Raw genomic sequence first — 22,486 nt, 5'->3', positions numbered from 1 at the left:
CTTCCAATTTTCTTTCTCCCTTGGACACTTGATGTCGAATTAGGGACCTAATTTCTCTGGGTATAAACCCACTATCTGTCATGTGAATAAGTTCCAAAGCCATTGTATGGGCCCAATTCTGCATTTGGGTGCATATAATGGCCAAGGAAATAGTCTGTTGTAAGGACTGCATGGCATTTATCATGTCATGATAATCTTTTTCCATTCTCTGTTCTCACATTGGAAGTAAACTGGCTATGATTTGAGGGGTTTCAGTAGTCTTTTCCAGAGCCCTATTGATAGGTTCTGTCATCTTACTTATTTCTTCAGTGGTATAATGTAATTTGTTGGCTAATATTTCAATATTGGTAGCATTTTATTTATTTTTTTATTTATTTAATTAAGCTTATATACCGCCCGACTAGCAACAGCTCTCTGGGCGGTGAACATTAAAAAATGCAATAAGAAATAACACAATATAATATTCTGCATCCAGAAAAGCAGCTCCAGTACCCAGCCACCCTGACAAATCCCGCTTATTTCTCTTCCCATTCTCCCCTTCCCATAATTTAACCCAATTATCCCATCCCTTATTACTTATCTCTAAATATGATGCACAAACATGGAATTCCTTTGCAATGTTTAAGACTACCACTTCCTTAAGTGCAGTCCCTGGTTTTATCAATAATTGCTGGGGGTGGTTCAATTTAATCACGTGAGATCCAACAAGATCATAACCTATTGAATTAAAAGGAATATGATATTGTCCATAATGGCAGTACTTTTCCTGGACAGACATTATCCAGTCTGGAGAACTGACAGTGTGTATCTTGGTCACATCCATAAGTCCATTGAACCTCTGCCAATTTGTCATAGTTCTGGGATATTCTTGCCCTTTTGATGAAATCAGGACAAGAGCGAGTTCATTGGTGGGTCTTCTTTTATAATAATAATAAAATAATAAAATTTTATTTTTAGGCCGCCTATCTGGCCGAATGAATTAAAACGAATATGATATTGTCCATAATGGCAGTACTTTTCCTGGACAGACATTATCCAGTCTGGAGAACTGAGAGTGTGTATCTTGTGAATTCAGTGTGTGAATCTAGGCAGCGTACATAGATTAAAATAAGATACAACATATTTCTTGGCACTTGCCATAAAAACCTGGAAGTGCAAAGGTGATCCCTCCCCCCAAGTGACCATAGAAATCCATAAAATGTTGCAAACATCTTCATGAATCATGTCGCTACCTTGGGACATTTCACCGAATCGTGGGGTGCAAGAAATCTTGGTGTCCACAGAAGAATCATGGCAAAAATGAACTTGCTACTCCTGGGGACCTTTGGTGCATTTAATTAATTGTGACTCCTCACAAGCAGCACTCTGTGAGACAGGTAGCTGATGGAGGATATATTTTTCCAATTGTTGTCTCCTGGAAGCATTACTTGGCAACCCTGGAAATCGATAGGCCATCTCCACCTCTGTGTCCTGATAACAGATCCAAGCATTTGTGGGGATGGGCTCGATGTCAATATTTTCCAGGACACCTGCCTTCCACGCTGCATGTGCTCCTAAGATTCCCCATATCATCAACAGGATAGTGGGCATGTTCTGGTGCTTTAAGAAAATAAAACAGAAATTATTCTTTTCCCTCCCCCTCCCATGAGTCAATCCATTCATTTGCCCAAGACATTCCTTACCCACCACAAATAGTCACTGACTCTTTAACCATTTCACGGGTTTTCTACATTTCTCAAACCTTCTGTCTACATCCTGTATGCCTCAATCTTAAAACTACCCCTGTCCAATGGGAACTGGGGTTCCTTCCACATACCACCCTTTATTAAAGGTGATGTCACTATGCTTTTACCTGCTATAGGGAAGCTTAAAACTTCCAGGACCACCTCTGCACTCCCTTCTCCCATCCTCCCATCCTTTTTTCTTTAATCATTTGGTTAGACAAACAGCAAATTTCTTCCAAAAAAAAAAAAAACCTAACTGAACAATTGCAAAACCCAGGGAAAGACAAAAATGCATATAACACCATTCAAGCTGTGCCCATTGAAGAATACCATATTACATCTTGGGCAATGAAGTCCTGAATTTGGGATGCATGAACACAACTAAAACTGGAGGGAGAAAGCACATCAGGTGGTTTGTCCTTCCACTCCTTAGTTACAAGAACTTGTACCTTCAGTGAGGCACCAAGGCACCAAGAAAATATTTAGTATTACAGGCATCTTCGTAAGTGTGTTTGTAAGTCTTACCCCCATGTCTTTGTCTGTACACCATCTGAATGCACTTTCCCTGCTTCTTACCATGGGTCACACTCGCATCTTCCCATTTCTTAGATTTGGATTTGCTTACAGGATCCTTTGCTGCTTTTGTGTCCAAATCTTTTTTGTGGGATCTTCCTCTTTTGGATTTCTCTTGCTGCAGATGCAAAACAAAGCACAGTCAGTAGCACCAGCACATAACAATTCCAAATACAATTGTGCTTCCATTTGTACCATGTCAGGGAGTTTCACTGGTGAACACCCTGTATGCAGAGCAATTGCTCTGGGTTCCCTGTTACTCAGCCTGTCAGGGACTGCATGCAATAACACATTTGCATCAGTGCTGGAATTTGCACACACAAAGCGTGACAATGAAGAAAGCAACTCCCTGTTGGAATTGGGGTTTTGCAACTTGTCCATTCTCATGCAGATGGCATCAGAAACCAGCTGCTGTTTTGGAAGCCAAATTGTATTAATTTTCAAAGTAACTTCAGATTCTGGATAGACTCTTCCTGAAGCTAGAAGCTCTATACTTTGAGTCTTGTTTTGATCCAAAGGCTGTTTGCCAGCAAGAGATTGTTCCTTAGGAAAAGAATGTTCATTAGCAAGAGACTGTGGTGTAGTAGACACAAAGGAAACATTTAAATCAGTATTTCTTTCCATGGAAGTGGGCACATCTTGTGTGTTTTCAAGCAATCTGAAGCATTTAAATAAGGGCCTGCAATTGCAGAAGATGTTTTTGTATGTTCCTCTTTAAGAACATTAACAGGACTTTACTCAGTAACAGGAGCCCTTCTGTTTCCAGCTGTTTCTGGACTTTCAACTTATTTGGTTAAAGAAAAATTTTCCTTTTGTGCCAAAGAGGGTTCTGCACTGTGATCCATGACACCCTGTTCTAGGAGAGAATTGCCTCCCCCCATAGCTACAGAATTTGCACTAAAGACCTCTGGTTTTTGCAGACTGGATTCATCTGAAAAACCCAAGCCTGGTTTTCTGGCCACTGTTCCCAGTTCCCAAGTGGTGGCCTCCACATTCGTTCTGCCCCACAAAGCTGGCGCTAACATAGATACAGTTGTGACTGGAGCAGCAGGAACTGGGCAACCCTGGGTTCAATTGTGGACATCTTGTATGGCCTGCCTCTGCTCTTCTGAGCAAAGCTGGATAGGAGCAGTGGGAATGGAAACAGAAGCAGAGGTGGACGGGGCCATGTCAGGAGCCTGTGCCTGTGCTCTCCTGTTTAAAGCATTCAGCAAAACTTCAGTGGGTTGCTTGTGAAATTGATCCATATTTTCTCCCAAATTTCTAAGCATGGACCAAAGCTGATTACAGAAGGGATCCCCAAAATTCACCTGTTCATTCCCCTGTCATGTCTGAGTAGGGCCTTGTTGGGGGGGAGAAAAGTTGCCGTGATTGCTGCTGGAGTTATTGAACCCAGATCTTCTTTCTGCCCCCTTTGATGCGAAATTACCCCGATAGGAACCAGGGGCCAAGGAAGGGCGATAGTTTCCTCTTCCCTGGGGTCCCCGATTTGCATTGGGTACAACAGATGAATGAGGGCCCTGATTGGTATATGTGTCAATTTGAATCTGCTCAAGCTGAACCTTCTTCTGTGCAGTGGTGGCTTTTCGCCCCCCCCTCCAACCTCTTGAAGGAGCTCAGAGACTTGTGAAATAGCCACACTCAATTCCCGCCAAGTAACACCTTCAAGATCCATTCTCCCTATTGCTAACTTCATTTGAGCATTTAACCCCATTGTGCACAGCTTCCAGAAAATCTCTGTTATATACTCATACTGGCCATCTTCCCGAAGTCTGACATGCTCTGATAAACGTGCAAGGAATTTCTTCCAATTCACATGGGCTTTCCCCTACACCTTGACTCTCCATAACATATGCCTTTAACACATTCATCCCAGGCAACAGAGCCTTGATCACAATTCTCATCCAGTCATACACATGCCCTGCATTCCCCATTCTGAACCTTGCCTCTATGGATGCTCCATCTTGCTCAGTGGCACAATATCTTGCCACTTGCATTAAATCTTGAACATCAGCAGTAGAATACATTTCATCTGCCCTAGTTAACCATGTCAAAACTATGTCCTTATTCAAAGGACCCAAACTATCAGCCACTGCCTTTGCCTGGGGAGGGACCAACGTACAATCTCTTGGACAATTTTATTACGAGCTGGCCCCATCCCAGTGGTTTCCACCACATTTTTCATTATAATGGGTGCAAGTACCTGTGACTCTTCCATTCAGGATGTAAAGGAGCAGATGATACAGCATCTTCTGGGAGGGGGGGAAGGCCCCATTCCTCATCCCCATCACCCGAAACATGCATAACTGTGGCCACCAGCCCCTGTTGGACCTGCAACTGTCTTTCCAGTTCTTTAAGTTGAGCTTTGCTCTCATCATGGCTAATATTCAACTTTTGCTCTCATACTCTAACCATTAGGTGTTCAGCAGTTAATTTTGCCCTGGTACATTCATCCTCTTTCTTTTTCAACTCCTTACGAGCCATCTCAGCCTGGACTAATGCTTCATCTCTCTCCCTCTCCATTTGTCTTAAAGAAGAAGCCTACCTGATTTTTTCTGCTACCATATTCATTCGTTCACAGCCAAAATTGTCACAATCATTTCTCCATCCTTCATTCAAATCTACCCGTTCATTATCAAAGGCCTCAATCAAACTACTTCGCTCTTTGGCAAAAACGTCTCTTTCCTTATCAAATGCCTCCTCTGCCTGTGCCAACTTACTCCTTGACTCCTGACTTTTCTTGCGTTCTTCCTCTAACAGATCTGACAAATCCTGACATGCATTATAAAGTTCCCAAGCGGCTGCAGCACTTTTCTTTGATTTGGAAGGCCTGTATTCTTTGCAATATCCCACATAGGCTTCAGTCATGGTTTTCATAGGGTCATCTGTCTTAAAACAATCATCATCCCATACACACCTTCCTTTCTTAATCAACCATTTCTCTAGGCACTCTACTGGGCTCATAAAGCATTTTGTTCCCTCCGTGGCTGCCACTTTTGCCATAGCTTAGAAATCTCTAACACCAAAAGCCAAATGCAAAGAATACAACAGTGCACACACAAACAACCAAGCCTAGTCTCAAAATAAGTTCAGGTATGAGCCACCTTCAAATGCCACATTCCTAGATCAAGTCACTCATGAGTAAAGCTGTTGTCACCAGCTTTTCCTCCCAGATTGACTCTCAAAAGGAAAAACCAGAGGTGGGGGGTATCTAAAGGGACAGGAACCAGTTAGGAGTCTCTGTCAGCCAGAGCACTGAACATTCCCAGAGCAAATCCTGTTTCCACCTTTTCCAAGTACCTAGCCCCACCGGCTCAAAATACTTGCAAGGCTTCATTCCCCAGGACGTTGGGGAAGGGGAGGGAGACACAAATGTTATCAAGGGCTTTCAAAATGGATGGGACCCAGTTTAGGGAAGCCCCTTAGTAGCTTCTGGCCACCAGCGGGTTAACCTTCTGTCCAGTATCAACTTTGGCTAATTGCTGTGCCACAATCACAACCACCATGTGCCAAAGCTTTGTTGCTAGGGACAGAAGGAGAGGAAGATAACCATGTGCCAGGGAATTTATATACCTTAACGTCTAAATTTTACCAAAGTATTGACAAGACATTTCCCCACTTATTTTAAAACAAGAGACAGCAAAACATAGTAACAAAGGAAAAGGAAATCACACTCATTCCAGACACATTCAGAACTTGGCTACCTGTTTCCCTGGATTGCAGGACTGTTCACATGTTACTTTATTTCCTGCAACCCTTGCTGCCCGCCTGATTCTCCACCAGATTGTTACGACACGTGCTCTTGGGAACCTGAGTGTGTGAACTTGCCACCTCCATGTCCCATGAAACACACCTCCTTGAGAGGAGGGGATCTTTTGCTAGGGATAAAAACAAGTGCTTTGCCCTGAAATGTGCCTAAATGGTGCACATATATATATTTAACCCAAGAAATGCAGGTCCAAACCAAAATAAAGCAAAGCTTGATTTTATTGAGAGAAAGAATAGAATAGCATTACAAAATTACTTTGGTGTGTGGCAGCATTAATCATTGATATCCTAACCCATTCATAACATTAAACTAAAAAGATCAAAGAACCCTATTACTATAAAGAGTAACAGGTAGGAGAGATTACCTATCCTATGCCCGGAGTGGGCAGTTGAATACAGCCAAATCTATGTGGAAGAGCTCTGATCCAAACCAGGAAGGAATCTCCTGGTCTCAAGATTTTGCACCGAGACCCAGAGTCTCTCCCCGGTTCTGTCCCTGCGTTCCTTGAGAGCGGAGTACACATGTTGGAGCCCTGAACTCTCTTGCCCCCCTTCTTCTTCTTCTTTTCACTAAACTCAACCCTCGGTTTTAAAAGAATTTTTCCTCTCTCCCCCTCCTGCAAAAGAGGGGTTTGAGAATCTGCTGATTTTGTGTGAGTGTGCATTTCTCTCTCTGAACCTGAGAAAACTAAGGCTACTTAGAACAATGGAAGATTCACTGTGAGTGAGGCAAATCTGCCAAAGAAAAAGATAACATTTATGAAGAACATTTATGCAGTAGCTTTTGATTAAGTTTTGTTTCTTAAATCTGCCCTTGTTCTTCCTTCACACAATACCTCTGGATTGCATGACGAGCCACATAAGAAGGGGTGTGGGGTGGGAATTGTAGTTTTTAACAGACTCCAAGGCCCTGCCTCATAACATAAATCAAGGGCCACGTTTATTGAATAAAGCCAATTACATGCTTAATTGCATGGTAGAATGATCTGCAGAGCCATTGTGGAACTTGTCTCACACCCATTGGGCAAGGGCATCCTGCCATGAGAAAAGGGGGGTGAGCCAAGCCTAATCCCTTCTTCCCGGGCCCATCCCCACAGGGTGGTTAAGGAGGCCTTCCTGATTCACACCCCCTCAGGGCTCATAAAGGAAACCACTTCTGGCCCATAAAGGACCCGGCTACTGGCCCATAAAGGACCCGGCTACTGGCCCATAAAGGACCCGGCTACTGGCCCATAAAGGACCCAACTTCTGGCCCATGAAAGAACCAGGTTGCACTCCAGCACCAAGTAGATGCAAGCTAAACAATTGTAGGGCAGTTAACCACCAACAATGTCCTGTTCTCCTTATCCTCACAATAAAAGATGTAAGCTGTGCCCCATAAAGGACCCCACTTCTGGCCTATGAAGGAAGCAAGTTTTTAACCCAGCACCAAGTATGATGCAAGCTAAACCATTGTGGGGCAGTTATCCACACACAACATCCTCTTTGCCTCACTCTTACAATAAAATATTTAAGCTGTGCCCCACGAAGGACCCCGCTTTTGCCCCATGAAGGATGCCACTTCTGGCCCATAAAGGAACCAGGTTTTTGCCGTAGCACCAAGTATGATGCAAGCTAAACCATTGTGGGCAGTCAGCAACCAACAACGTCCTCTTTGCTTCACCCTGACAAGAAAATATGTAAGCTGTGGCCCATGTAGGACCCTGCTTCTGGCCCATAAAGGACCCTGCTTCTGGCCCATAAAGGACCTGGCTACTGGCCCATAAAGGACCAGGCTACTGGCTCATAAAAGACACCGCTTCTGGCCCATAAAGGAAACCGCTTCTGGCCCATAAAGGACCCGGCTACTGGCCCATAAAGGACCCGGCTACTGGCCTATGAAGGAACCAGGTTTACGCTCCAGTACCAGGTATGATGCAAGCTAAAGCATTGTAGGGCACCAACAACGTCCTCTTTTCCTCACCCTCCCAAAAAACTATGTATGCTTTGGCCCATGAAGGACCCTGCTACTGGCCCATGAAGGACCCCGCTACTGGCCCATAAAGGACCCGGCTACTGGCCCATAAAAGACCCGGCTACTCACCCACAAAGGACCCGGCTACTGGCCCATGAAAGATGTAAGCTGTGGCCCATGAAGGCCCCCGCTTCTGGACCATGAAGGACCCCACTTCTGGACCATGAAAGCACCAGGTTGCACTCCAGCACCAACTAGATGCAAGGTAAACCATTGTGGGGCAGTTAACCACCCACAACGTCCTCTTTGCCTCACTCTGACAATAAAAGATGTAAGCTGTGCCCCATGAAGGACCTAGCTTCTGGCCCATAAAGGAACCTGCTTCTGGCCCATAAAGGACCCGGCTACTGGCCCATAAAGGACCAGGCTACTGGCCTATGAAGGAACCAGGTTTACACTCCAGCACCAAGAATGATGCAAGCTAAAGCATTGTGGGGCAGTTAGCCACCAACAACGTCCTCTTTTCCTCACCCTGCCAAAAAACTATGTATGCTTTGGCCCATGAAGGACCCCGCTTCTGGCCCATGAAGGACCCCGGTTCTAGCCCATGAAGGACCCTGCTTCTGGCGCATGAAGGACCCCGCTTCTGGTGCATGAAGGACCCCGCTTCTGGCGCATGAAGGACCCCGCTTCTGGCGCATAAAGGACCTGGCTTCTGTCCCATAAAGGACCCGGCTTCTGGCCCAGAAAGGACCCGGCTTCTGGCCCAGAAAGGACCCGGCTTCTGGACCAGAAAGGACCCGGCTTCTGGACCAGAAAGGACCCGGCTTCTGGACCAGAAAGGACCCGGCTTCTGGACCAGAAAGGACCCGGCTTCTGGACCAGAAAGGACCCCGCTTCTGGACCAGAAAGGACCCCGCTTCTTGCCTATGAAGGAAGCAGGTTTTTGCCCCAGCACCAAGTATGATGCAAGGTAAACCATTGTGGGGCACTTAGCAACCAACAACGTCCTTTCTGCCTCGCCCTGACAAGAAAAGATGTATGCTGTGGCCCATGAAGGACCCCGCTTCTGGCCTATGAAGGAACCAGGTTTACGCTCCAGCACCGACTATGATGCAAGTTAAAGCATTGTGGGGCAGTTAGCCACCAACAACATCCTCTTTTCCTCACCCTGCAAGAAACTATGTACACTTTGGCCCATGAAGGAAACAGCTTCTGGCCCATGAAGGACTCCGCTTTTGGACTATAAAGGTACCAGGTTTTGCCGCAGCACCAGGTATAATGCAAGCTAAACCATTGTGGGGCAGTCAGCAACCAACAACGTCCACTTTGCTTCGCCCTGACAAGAAAAGATGTAACCTGTGGCCCATGAAGGACCCGGCTACTGGCCCATAAAGGACCCGGCTACTGGCCCATAAAGGACTCGGCTACTGGCCCATAAAGGACCTGGCTTCTGGCCCATAAAGGACCTGGCTTCTGGCCCATAAAGGACCTGGCTTCTGGCCCATAAAGTACGGCTTCTGGCCCATAAAGGAAACCGCTTCTGGTCCATAAAGGACCTGGCTACTGGCCCATAAAGGACCCGGCTACTGGCCCATAAAGGACCCGGCTACTGGCCTATGAAGGAACCAGGTTTACGCTCCAGCACCAAGTATGATGCAAGCTAAAGCATTGTGGGGCAGTCAGCAACCAACAACGTCCACTTTGCTTCGCCCTGACAAGAAAAGATGTAACCTGTGGCCCATGAAGGACCCGGCTACTGGACCATGAAGGACCCCGCTTCTGGCCCATGAAGGACCCGGCTAGTGGCCCATAAAGGACCCGGCTACTGGCCCATAAAGGACCCGGCTACTGGCCCATGAAAGATGTAAATAAGAAAAAAAGGAGGGGAAACCCCAGAATGTCAAAAAAGGGAAATTCCAAATTATGTAGATTTTTTTATTGATTTCTATAAAAGAGAATAAATTTCTTTCAAATACCCAACGCGTTTCAGCCCTACATAAGGGCTTTCATCAGGGGCTATAAACAAATAGAAAAACATCATTTTGACAGACATATACAAATTTCAATCTCTATTAAAAAAATTTTATAAAAACATTCTTCATTTTGTATATTCTCAGACATTTCATATACACAAATACAGAAATAATTTTTTGTTACAGTAGCTTCTAAAGAATTTTTCTTCTTATGTTTCTGTACATAATATAGGTAAGCAAATTCATGTATAGCATTTATTTGTAATATTTAAAAGATACTTACATTTAAGTTGTTAAAGTGCTTTATTCAATAGGGTTTTCTGTCTCACTTTTGCTATGAATGGCATCAATGTCTTTATGATTATTTAAAACTGGTAAGAGCTTTTATTATTATTTTTTACTTGCCAGGAGAATAATTATTCTGACCTTTAGATATAGGATTAAGAACACCTGTCGAATACTTGTGAGTAAAAAATGTTTTTGGATCTGAGGAATCCTTTACATCAGGGGAAGAAATGAACATTCCTCATTTAGACCACTAGGTGTCATTGTTTTGAGTCTTAAAATCCATTCTATTTCTTTTTTATATAAAAGAGAACTAGAAAATGATCCATGTATTTGTTGTAGGACCCAAAATTTTAAACCTGTACTAATATATTTAGGGCATTGAAGACAATGAGAAACCAAAGGAGCTCCTGTTTTTTTATTTTTTATATTACTTAGATGTTCTATCCGTATCTTAATTTTCCTTGATGTTTGTCCTACATATAATTTCAAACATCTGCACTGTATAACATAGATTACTTGTGCAGTGTTGCAATTGGAAAAGTGATGTATCAAATATTTTCTTTGATCAATCGGATTTATAAAATGTTGAATTTTGAGAGTGTATTTACAAAAGGAGCAATGTCCACAGGGGTAATGTCCTATTGGTGGGCTTGCACCAATGAGGTTACAATTGGAAGAAAGTGTATGTTTCTTGAAGTCACTATGGACTAATAAGTCTTTCAAGTTTTTTGTTCTTTTATATGAAAAAAGTGGTAAATCCTGACATCCAGAAATATGTTGTATTATGTGCCAATTCTTTTTGATACTACCTTGTAATTTGTTTGACACATGGTTGTAAGATTGCAATATATTTTCTGAGATGGGTTTTTTTTAGTTTTTTTCATTAAATCTGTCTGTTCTTTGTATAAAACTTTTTCAAAATTATGTTCTATAATTTGTGAAGGATATCCTCTATGAATGAATTGTTGTTTTAAAATTTCTGAGTGAAAAAGAAAATCCTTTTCTGGTGTGCAATTTCGTTTTATCCTCAGAAATTGACTGTGTGGTAAATTACATCTTAATGGTATTGGATAAGAACTGTCAAAACAGAGATAGGTGTTTCTATCTGTTGGTTTTTTATACATTGTGGTGTAAAGATGGTTATCCTTTTTCTTAATTATTAAATCTAGGAAATTTATTTCTGTTATATTATGTTGATGGTCAAACTGTATGTTAGGATCTTTATTATTTATCCATTCTATGAATTCTTCCAATAATTTTGGTGTACCTTTCCAAATACAAAAGATGTCATCAATAAATCTCCACCAACATCGTAATGTTTTCACATAAATGTTAGACGATGTGTGTATTTCTTTCTCAAAATTTTCCATAAAGAGGTTAGCTACCTCTGGAGCCATTGGACATCCCATTGCTACCCCTTTAATCTGCCAGTACTAAATTTGATCAAATTTAAAATAATTTTTTCTCATGGCTATGTCTGCTAATTCTCCCAAAAAATGTGTTCGGGGATTGTTATCGATACGTTTATCAAGTGTAGAATAGATAATGTCAAGAGCTTCCTGTTGAGGTATGCTCGTGTATAACGATCTTATGTCCATAGTAACTAACAAATCCGTTGCTGATACCTGAATGGATTCAATTTTATTGATAAAATCTGTAGAATCTCTAATATATGATGGTATTTGGGGTACAAAGGGTTTTAAAAATTAATCTATATATTGGGATAGTGGTTCCAGGATAGATCCACAGCCTGATATAATGGGTCGTCCTGGTGAAGGTGAAATCCCTTTATGGATTTTCGGTAGAGTATAAAAGACAGGGATTCTAGGTTTTTCTTTGTTCAGAAATTTCTGTTCCTCCTGGGTTATATAACCTAGACATACTCCTTCTTCTAAGATATTTTTTATTTCCCTTGTAATGGAGGAGGTGGGATCACCTTGACATGCCTTGTAGGCGGTTGTATCAGACAACTGGTGTAATACCTCTTTTTTATACAAATGTGTATCTTGTATAACTATTGCTCCGCCTTTATCCGCTGATTTTATGATGATGGAAGTATCTTTTGATAACGTTTTTAAAGCCTCTTGTTCTTTTCTATTTAAATTGGTCCAGTGATGGTGAGGAGACGATTCTAGTTTCTCTAAGTCCCGGGTGACTAGTCTTTCAAAGGTATTTATGAATGGATCCGGGGGTCCTGGTGGCATAAATTTTGACGGAGGTTTAAATGCACTTTTTGAATCTGTATATCTAGAAGTAGTGCTTCCAAAGTAATGTCGAAGTTTAATGTTTCTGAAAAATCGAAATAAATCTAATCTGATTTGTACTGGATCATGATGGGGAGTTGGCACAAACGTAAGTCCTTTGTTCAATAGGCGTGTCTCAGTCGTTGTAAGTGTTCTTTTAGAGAGGTTTACTATCAGCGTTTCTTTCTGAATCTGTACGGGGGTGATGTCATATTGTCTCTGCGTCTCTTTTGGTTCTCTTTGTAGTTGTATGTTCTCTTTTGTTTTCCTCATTCTAAAAAAGTTGGAATTTCTGATGTCGATGCTTCTGTTTCACTGCTATCTGCAGTGTTAGTTTCCCAATCTGTATGTGAGCCAAAGGACGTTTCGTGTGTAGAGAAAGTCACTTTCTTGGTCTTTTTGTACAGCCAGGGATATACTTTATTTGCTTTGTAGTCTTCTTCATCTCTCATAAATTTTTTATATTTAAAAGTTTTTAAGTTGTTATAATATTCTTTAAGCTCCAAATCTAAAGATGCTAATTTGCTTTCTATATTACCTATATTATCACTTTTATATTTATCTCTCTGTAAGTTCAATGATTGTTTCAATTTTGAATTCAATTCTGTGGAAGTGTCCACAAGTAATATCATCAGATCTTGGGAACATTTATTAAGGATAGAGCACCATCTGTTCATGAATTCCTGATTATCCAAAAACATTCCTGGTGCTTTTAATATTCTCAATCCTCTGGGTATCCTTTGTACCCTACAATATTCTAGGAAAGTAGACGCATGTAATTCACTCCTGATCATATTCTTATGTTCTTGTTTAAATTGTTCCCATGTAGAATGTGAGTCTTCATGGTTGTGGGAAAATATTGATGGTTGTTCCAATAGTCTGTCTAGATGTTCTTTGGAATAACTGTATGTTATCCCAAGTCATATTTATCCCAACACAACCAAACAATGATGATCAAAAAATACAAGGTGTGGACATTCGTTGATAATAAGAAAAAAAGGAGGGGAAACCCCAGAATGTCAAAAAAGGGAAATTCCAAATTATGCAGTTTTTTTAATTGATTTCTATAAAAGAGAATAAATTTCTTTCAAATACCCAACGCGTTTCAGCCCTACACAAGGGCTTTCATCAGGGGCTATAAACAAGTAGAAAAACATCATTTTGACAGACATATACAAATTTCAATCTCTATTAAAAAAATTTTATAAAAACATTCTTCAGAAGCTACTGTAACAAAAAATTATTTCTGTATTTGTGTATATGAAATGTCTGAGAATATACAAAATGCCACCAACAACGTCCTCTTTTCCTCACCCTCGCGAAAAACAATGTATGCTTTGGCCCATGAAGGACCCCGCTTCTGGCCCATAAAGGACCCGGCTACTGGCCCATAAAGGACCCGGCTACTGCCCATAAAGGAAACCGCTTCTGGCCCATAAAGGACCCGGCTATTGGCCCATAAAGGAACCAGGTTTACGTTCCAGCACCAAGTATGATGCAAGCTAAAGCATTGTGGGGCAGTCAGCCACCAACAACGTCCTCTTTTCCTCACCCTCGCGAAAAACAATGTATGCTTTGGCCCATGAAGGACCCCGCTTCTGGCCCATAAAGGACCCGGCTACTGGCCCATAAAGGACTCGGCTACTGCCCATAAAGGAAACCGCTTCTGGCCCATAAAGGACCTGGCTACTGGCCCATAAAGGAACCCGCTTCTAGCTCACAAAGGTCCCGGCTTCTGGCTCATAAAGGAAACCGCTTCTGGCCCATAAAGTATCCGGCTACTGGCCAATAAATGACCTGGCTGCTGGCCCATGAAGGACCCGGATACTGGCCTATGAAGGAACCAGGTTTACGCTCCAGCAGAATGTATGATGCAAGCTAAAGCACTGTGGGGCAGTTAGCCACCAACAACGTCCTCTTTTCCTCACCCTCCCAAAAAACTATGTATGCTTTCGCCCATGAAGGACCCCGCTTCTGGCCCATGAAGGACCCGGCTACTAGCCCACAAAGGAAACCGCTTCTGGCCCATAAGGGCCCTGGCTACTGGCCCATAAAGGACTCGGCTACTGGCCCATAAAGGACCCGGCTACTGGCCCATAAAGGAACCAGGTTTACGTTCCAGCACCAAGTATGATGCAAGCTAAAGCATTGTGGGGAAGTCAGCCACCAACAACGTCCTCTTTTCCTCACCCTCCCCAAAAACTATATATGCTTTGGCCCATGAAGGACCCCGCTTCTGGCCCCTAAAAGACTCCGCTTCTGGCCCATAAAGGACCCGGCTACTGGCCCATAAAGGACCCAGCTACTGGCTCATAAAGGAAACCGCTTCTGGGGCATAAAGGAAACCACTTCTGGCCCATAAAGGACCTGGCTACTGGCCCATAAAGGACCCGGCTACTGGCCCATGAAGGACCCGGCTACTGGCCCATAAAGGAACCAGGTTTACGCTCCAGCACCACGTATGATGCAAGCTAAAGCATTGTGGGGCAGTTAGCTACCAACAACGTCCTGTTTTCCTCACCCTCCCAAAAAACTATGTATGCTTGTGCCCATGAAGGACCCCGCTTCTGGCCCATAAAGGACCCCGCTTCTGAGCCATAAAGGACCCGGCTGATGGCCCATAAAGGACCCGGCTACTGGCCCGTAAAGGACCCAACTTCTCGCCAATAAAGGACCCAACTTCTCGCCCATAAATGACCCAACTTCTCGCCCATAAAGGACCCAACTTCTCGCCCATAAAAGATGTAAGCTGTGGCCTATGTAGGACCCCGCTACTGGCCCATAAAGGCCCTGGCTACTGGCCCATAAAGGCCCCAGCTACTGGCCCATAAAGGCCCCGGCTACTGGCCCATAAAGGACCCGGCTACTGGCCCATAAAGGACCCGACTACTGGCCGATAAAGGAACCAGGTTTACGTTCCAGCAGAATGTATGATGCAAGCTAATGCATTGTGGGGCAGTCAGCCACCAAAAACGTCCTCTTTTCCTCACCCTCCCCAAAAACTATATATGCTTTGGCCCATGAAGGACCTCGCTTCTGGCCCCTAAAGGACTCCACTACTGGCCCATAAAGGATCCAGCTACTGGCCCATAAAGGAAACCACTTCTGGCCCATAAAGGAAACCACTTCTGGCCCATGAAGGACCCGGCTACTGGCCCATAAAGGACCCGGCTACTGGCCCATAAAGGACCCGGCTACTGGCCCATAAAGGACCTGGCTTCTGGCCCATAAAGGACCTGGCTTCTGGCCCATAAAGTACGGCTTCTGGCCCATAAAGGAACCAGGTTTACGTTCCAGCACCAAGTATGATGCAAGTTAAAGCATTGTGGGGAAGTCAGCCACCAGCAACGTCCTCTTTTCCTCACCCTCCCCCAAAACTATATATGCTTTGGCCCATGAAGGACCCCGCTTCTGGCCCCTAAAAGACTCCGCTTCTGGCCCATAAAGGACCCGGCTACTGGCCCATAAAGGACCCAGCTACTGGCTCATAAAGGAAACCGCTTCTGGGGCATAAAGGAAACCACTTCTGGCCCATAAAGGACCTGGATACTGGCCCATAAAGGACCCGGTTACTGGCCCATGAAGGACCCGGCTACTGGACCATAAAGGACCCGGCTACTGCCCATAAAGGAAACCGCTTCTGGCCCATAAAGGACCCGGCTACTGGCCTATAAAGGACCCGCCTACTGGCCCATAAAGGAACCAGGTTTACGTTCCAGCACCAACTATGATGCAAGCTAAAGCATTGTGGGGCAGTCAGCCAGCAACACCCTCCTCTTTTCTCACCCACCCAAAAAACTATGTATGCTTGTGCCCATGAAGGACCCGGCTACTGGCCCATACAGGACCCGGCTAGAGGCCCATAAAGGAACCCGATACTGGCCCATAAAGGACCCGGTTACTAGCCCATAAAAGAACCTGCTTCTGGCCCATAAAGGACCCAACTTCTGGCCCATGAAAGATGTAAGCTGTGGCCTATGAAGGACCCCAGTTCTGGACCATGAAGGACCACGCTTCTGGCCTATGAAAGCACCAGGATGCACTCCAGCACCAAGTAGTTGCAAGCAAAACAATTGTGGGGCAGATAACCACCCACAATGTCCTCTTTCCCTCACTCTGACAATAAAAGATGTAAGCTGTGCCCCATAAAGGACTTAGCTTCTGGCCTATAAAGGACCCCGTTTCTGGCCTGTGAAGGAAGCAGGTTTACGCTCCAGCACCAACTATGATGCAAGCTAAAGCATTGTGGGGCAGTTAGCCACCAACAACATCCTTTTTTCCTCACCCTCCTGAGAAACTATGTATGCTTTGGCCCATGAAGGACCCGGCTACTGGCCCATAAAGGACCCCGCTACTAGCCCATAAAGGACCCCGCTTCTGGCGCATAAAGGACCCGGCTACTGGCCCAAAAAGGAAACCGCTTCTGGCCCATAAAAGAAACCGCTTCTGGCCCATAACGGACCCGGCTACTGGCCCATAAATGACCCGGCTACTGGCCCATAAACGAACCAGGTTTACGTTCCAGCACCAAGTATGATGCAAGCTAAAGCATTGTGGGGCAGTCAGCCACCAACAACGTCCTCTTTTCCTCAACCTCCCCAAAAACTATGTATGCTTTGGCCCATGAAGGACCCCGCTTCTGGACCCTAAAGGACCCGACTACTGGTCCCTAAAGGACCCGGCTACTGGCCCCTAAAGGACCCGGCTACTGGCCCCTAAAGGAAACCGCTTCTGGAAAATAAAGGACCCGGCTACTGGCCCATAAAGGACCCGGCTACTGGCCCATAAAGGAACCAGGTTTACGTTGCAACACCAAGTATGATGCAAGCTAAAGCATTCTGGGGCAGTCAGCCACAAACAACGTCCACTTTTCCTCACCCTCTCCAAAAACTATATATGCTTTGGCCCATGAAGGACCCCGCTTCTGGCCCCTAAAGGACTCCGCTTCTGGCCCATAAAGGACCCGGCTACTGGCCCATAAAGGACCCGGCTACTGGCTCATAAAGGACCCGGTTACTGGCTCATAAAGGAAACCGCTTCTGGCGCATAAAGGAAACCGCTTCTGGCCCATAAAGGACCCGGCTACTGTCCCATAAAGGACCCGGCTACTGGCCCATAAAGCAACCAGGTTTACAATCCAGCACCAAGTATGATGCAAGCTAAAGCATTGTGGGGCAGTTAAACACCCACAACATCCTCTTTGCCTCACACTGACAATAAAAGATTTAAGCTGTGCCCCATAAAGTACCTACATGCTGGCCAGTAAAAGGACCCGGCTACTGGCACATAAAGGACCCGGCTATGGCACATAAAGGACCCGGCTGCTGGCCCATAAAGGACCCTGATTCTGGCCCATAAAGGACCCCGCTTCTGGCCCATAAAGGACCCGGTAACTGGCAAATAAAGGACACGGCTACTGGCCCATAAAGCACAAGCTACTGGCCCGCAAAGGACACAACTTCTCGCCCATAAAGGACCCAACTTCTCTCCCATAATAGACCCAACTTCTCGCCCACAAAGGACCCAACTTCTCGCCTATAAAAGATGTAAGCTGTGGCCTATGAAGGACCCCAGTTATGGACCATGAAGGACGCCGCTTCTGGCCTATAAGAACACCAGGTTGCACTCCAGCACCAAGTAGATGCAAGCTAAACAATTGTGGGGCAGTTAAACACCCACAACGTCCTCTTTGCCTCACTCTGACAATAAAAGATGTAAGCTGTGCCCCATGAAGTACCTAGCTACTGGCCCATAAAGGACTCGGCTACTGGAACATAAAGGACCCGGCTACTGGCACATAAAGGACCCGGCTACTGGCCCATAAAGGACCAAGCTTCAAGCCAACAAAGGACCACGCTTCTGGCCCATAAAGGACCCCGCTTCTGGCCCATAAAGGACCCGGCTACTGGCCCATAAAGGACCCCGCTTCTGGCCCATAAAGGACACGGTAATGGCCCATAAAGGACCCTGTAACTGGCCCATAAAGGACCCGGCTACTGGACCATAAAGGAACCTGCTTCTGGCCCTTAAAGGACACAGCTACTGGCCCATAAAGGACACGGCTACTGGCCCATAAAGGACCCAACCTGTGGCCCATGAAAGATGTAAACTGTGGCCCATGAAGGACCCCGCTTCTGGACCATGAAGGACCCCGCTTCTGGACCATGAAGGACCCCGCTTCTGGCCTATGAAAGCACCAGGATGCACTCCAGCACCAAGTAGATGCAAGCTAAAAAATTGTGGTGCAATTAACCACCAACAACATCCTCTTTACCTCAATCTAACAATAAAAGATGTAAGCTGTGCCCCATGAAGGACCTAGCTTCTGGCCCATAAAGGAACCCGCTTCTAGCCCACAAAGGACCCGGTTTCCGGCCCATAAAGGAAACCGCTTCTGGCCCATAAAGGATCCGGCTACTGGCCCATAAAGGACCAGGCTACTGGCCCATAAAGGACCCGGCTACTGGCCCATAAAGGAACCAGGTTTACACTCCAGCACCAAGTATGATGCAAGCTAAACCATTGTGGGGCAGTAAGCCACCAACAACGTCCTCTTTTCCTCACCCTCCCAAAAAACTATGTATGCATTGGCCCATGAAGGACCCCGCTTCTGGCCCATGAAGGACCCGGCTACTAGCCCACAAAGGAAACCACTTCTGGCCCATAAAAGAACCGGCTACTGGCCCATAAAGGAAACCTCTTCTGGCGCATAAAGGAAACCGCTTCTGGCGCGTAAAGGAAACCGCTTCTGGCCCATAAAGGACCCAGCTACTGCCCATAAAGGACCCGGCTTCTGGCCCATAAAGTACCCAGCTACTGGCCCATACAGGACCCGGCTACTGCCCATAAAGGAAACTGCTTCTGGCCCATAAAGGAAACCGCTTCTGGCCCATAAAGGGCCCGGCTACGGGCCCATAAAGGACCCGGCTACTGGCCCATAAAGGAACCAGGTTTACGTTCCAGCACCAAGTATGATGCAAGCTAAAGCATTGTGGGGAAGTCAGCCACCAACAACGTCCTCTTTTCCTCAACCTCCCCAAAAACTATGTATGCTTTGGCCCATGAAGGACCCCGCTTCTGTCCCCTAAAGGACCCGGCTACTGGTCCCTAAAGGACCCGGCTACTGGCCCCTAAAGCACCCGGCTACTGGTCCCTAAAGGACCCGGCTACTGGCCCATAAAGGAAACTGCTTCTGGAAAATAAAGGACCCGGCAACTGGCCCATAAAGGACCCGGCAACTGGCCCATTAAGGAACCAGGTTTACATTCCAGCACCAAGTATGATGCAAGCTAAAGCATTCTGTGGCAGTCAGCCACAAACAATGTCCACTTTTCCTCATCCTCCCCAAAAACTATATATGCTTTGGCCCATGAAGGACCCTGCTTCTGGCCCCTAAAGAACTCCGCTACTGGCCCATAAAGGACCCGGCTACTGGCCCATAAAGGACCCGGCTACTGGCTCATAAAGGACCCGGCTACTGGCTCATAAAGGAAACCGCTTCTGGAGCATAAAGGAAACCGCTTCTGGCCCATAAAGGACACAGCTACTGTCCCATAAAGGACCCGGCTACTGGCCCATAAAGGACCCGGCTACTGGCCCATAAAGGAACCAGGTTTACAATCCAGCACCAAGTATGATGCAAGCTAAAGCATTGTGGGGCAGTTAGCCACCAACAACCTCCTCTTTTCCTAAACCTCCCAAAAAACTATGTATGCTTGAGCCCATGAAGGACCCCGCTTCTGGCCCATAAAGGTCCCGGCTACTGGCGCATAAAGGACCCGGCTACTGGCCCGTAAAGGACCCAACTTCTCACCCATAAAGGACCCAACTTCTCGCCCATAAAGGACCCAACTTCTCGCCCATAAAGGACCCAACTTCTCGCCCATAAAAGATGTAAGCTGTGGCCTAGGAACGACCCAAGTTCTGGACAATGAAAGACCCCGTTTCTGGCCCATAAAGGACCCCGCTTCTGGCCCATAAAGGACCCCACTTCTGGACCATAAAGGAACCAGGTTTACGCTCCAGCACCAAGTATGATGCAAGCTAAAGCAATGTGGGGCAGTTAGCCACCAACAACGTCCCCTTTTCCTCACCCTCACAAAAAACTATGTATGCTTCTGCCCATGAAGGACCCCGCTTCTGGCCCATAAAGGACCCGGCTACTGGCCCATAAAGGACCCGGATACTTGCCTATGAAGGAACCAGGTTTACACTCCAGCAGAATGTATGATGCAAGCTAAAGCATTGTGGGGCAGTTAGCCACCAACAACGTCTTCTTTTCCTCACCCTCCCAAAAAACTATGTATGCTTTGACCCATGAAGGACCCCGCTTCTGGCCCATGAAGGACCCGGCTACTAGCCCACAAAGGAAACCGCATCTGGCCCATAAAGGCCCCGGCTACTGGCCCATAAAGGCCCCACCTACTGGCCCATAAAGGCCCCGCCTACTGGCCCATAAAGGACCCGGCTACTGGCCCATAATGGACCCGGCTACTGGCCCATAAAGGAACCAGGTTTACGTACCAGCACCAAGTATGATGCAAGCTAAAGCATTGTGGGGCAGTCAGTCACCAACGACGTACTCTTTTCCTCACCCTCCCCAAAAACTATATATGCTTTGGCCCATGAAGGACCCCGCTTCTGGCCCCTAAAGGACTCCGCTTCTGGCACATAAAGGACCCGGCTACTGGCCCATAAAGGACCCGGCTACTGGCTGATAAAGGAAACTGCTTCTGGCGCATAAATGACCCAGTTACTGGCCCATAAAGGACCCAGCTTCTGGCCCATAAAGGACCCGGCTACTGGCCCATAAAGGACCCGGCTACTGGACCATAAAGGACCCGGATACTGGCCCATAAAGGACCCGGCTACTGGCCCATAAAGGAAACCGCTTCTGGCCCATAAAGGAAACCGCTTCTGGCTCATAAAGGAACCAGGTTTACGTTCCAGCACCAAGTATGATGCAAGCTAAAGCATTGTAGGGCAGTCAGCCACCAACAACGTCCTCTTTTCCTCACCCTCCCCAAAAACTATGTATGCTTTGGCCCATGAAGGACCCCGCTTCTGGCCCATAAAGGACCCGGCTACTGGTCCATAAAGGACCCGGCTACTGGCCCATAAAGGACCCGGCTGCTGGCCCATAAAGGAACCAGGTTTACGCTCCAGCACCAAGTATGATGCAAGCTAAAGCAATGTGGGGCAGTTAGCCACCAACAACGTCCCCTTTTCCTCACCATCAAAAAAAACTATGCATGCTTGTGCCCATGAAGGACCCCGCTTCTGGCCCATAAAGGACCCGGCTAATGGCCCATAAAGGACCTTACTACTGGCCCAAAAACGAACTCGCTACTGGCCCATAAAGGACCCGGCTACTGGCCCATATAGGACCCGGCTACTGGCCCACAAAGGACCCCGCTTCTGGCCCATAAAGGACCCGGCTACTGGCCCATAAAGGAAACCGCTTCTGGCCCATAAAGGAAACCTCTTCTGGCCCATAAAGGACCCAACTTCTCGCCCATGAAAGATGTAAGCTGTGGCCTATGAAGGACCCCAGTTCTGGACCATAAAGGACCCCGCTTCTGGCCTATAAGTGCACCAGGTTGCACTCCAGTACCAACTAGATGCAAGTTAAACAATTGTGGGGCCACTAAACACCCACAACGTCCTCTTTGCCTCACTATGACAATAAAAGATGTAAGCTGTGCCCCATGAAATACCTAGCTACTAACCCATAAAGGACCCAGCTACTGACACATAAAGGACCGGCTACTGGCCCAAAAAGGACCCGGCTACTGGCCCATAAAGGACCCCACTTCTGGCCCATAAAGGACCCCGCTTCTGGCCCATAAAGGACCCCGCTTCTGGCCCATAAAGGACACGGCTACTGGCCCATAAAGGACCCCGCTTCTGCACCATGAAGGACCCCGCTTCTGGCCTATGAAAGCACCAGCATGCACTCCA

This window comes from Rhineura floridana, chromosome 9, assembly GCF_030035675.1.
Source record: "Rhineura floridana isolate rRhiFlo1 chromosome 9, rRhiFlo1.hap2, whole genome shotgun sequence".
Lineage (NCBI taxonomy): Eukaryota > Metazoa > Chordata > Lepidosauria > Squamata > Rhineuridae > Rhineura > Rhineura floridana.
The sequence above is the reverse complement of the archived record's forward strand: the minus strand, read 5'-3'. Positions refer to the sequence as shown.